We start from the raw sequence: 1,471 nt of genomic DNA, 5'->3' as shown, positions 1-1,471 counted from the left end.
TACAACACAACACTTGACAATTAATAGAGTGTGACATTTACATGAATGTCAGCATTTATTGGCAGGTTAGTGACTAAAGCACCAACACCCAGCTAGTTTCAGTGTTCTCTAACTTCGTCTGTCTGTGACTGTGTGTGAGGGAGTTTCCAAAATGCCTCAAAAGGTTCTCAGCTGCTCCGCGAATCACAGCAAGGCCCTTGTCCAGGTGTAACCCCGCCTCTCGCCCAGTAACAGGTAGAGTCAGCAGCTCCAGCAGCACCCTGATCTGGAAAAGTAATCAGTAGAATAAAAACAAGGAATCTGTTCAGGAAACCTCATCATCATCATCATCGAGCTTCGTTTATAAAGGACGTGTAACGATCACAGCGATACATCGAAGTGCTGAAAACGTACAAAAGCAGCCAAGTACCACATCACTTCTACATCACTTCCACATCACTTCCACATCACTTCTACATCACTTCCACATCACTTCTACATCACTTCCACATCACTTCTACATCACTTCTACATCACTTCTACATCACTTCCACATGACTTCTACATGACTTCTACATCACTTCTACATGACTTCTACATCACTTCTACATCAGTTCTACATCACTTCTACATCACTTCTACATCACTTCTACATCACTTCCACATCACTTCTACATCACTTCTACATCAGTTCTACATCACTTCTACATCACTTCTACATCACTTCCACATCACTTCTACATCACTTCTACATCACTTCTACATCACTTCTACATCACTTCCACATCACTTCTACATCACTTCTACATCACTTCTACATCACTTCCACATCACTTCTACATCACTTCTACATCAGTTCTACATCACTTCTACATCAGTTCTACATCAGTTCTACATCACTTCCACATCACTTCCACATCACTTCCACATCACTTCTACATCACTTCTACATCAGTTCTACATCACTTCTACATCACTTCTACATCACTTCCACATCACTTCTACATCACTTCTACATCACTTCCACATCACTTCCACATCACTTCCACATCACTTCTACATCACTTCTACATCACTTCCACATCACTTCTACATCACTTCTACATCACTTCTACATCACTTCCACATCACTTCTACATCAGTTCTACATCAGTTCTACATCAGTTCTACATCACTTCTACATCAGTTCTACATCACTTCCACATCACTTCCACATCACTTCCACATCACTTCCACATCAGTTCTACATCAGTTCTACATCACTTCCACATCACTTCCACATCACTTCCACATCAGTTCTACATCAGTTCTACATCACTTCTACATCACTTCTACATAACTTCCACATCACTTCTACATCACTTCTACATCACTTCTACATCACTTCCACATCACTTCCACATCACTTCTACATCACTTCCACATCACTTCTACATCACTTCCACATCAATTCTACATCACTTCTACATCACTTCCACATCACTTCTACATC

The sequence above is a fragment of the Nothobranchius furzeri genome, chromosome 7 (genome assembly GCF_043380555.1).
Source record: "Nothobranchius furzeri strain GRZ-AD chromosome 7, NfurGRZ-RIMD1, whole genome shotgun sequence".
Classification (NCBI taxonomy): Eukaryota; Metazoa; Chordata; class Actinopteri; order Cyprinodontiformes; family Nothobranchiidae; genus Nothobranchius; species Nothobranchius furzeri.
Note: the sequence above shows the minus strand (reverse complement) of the source record.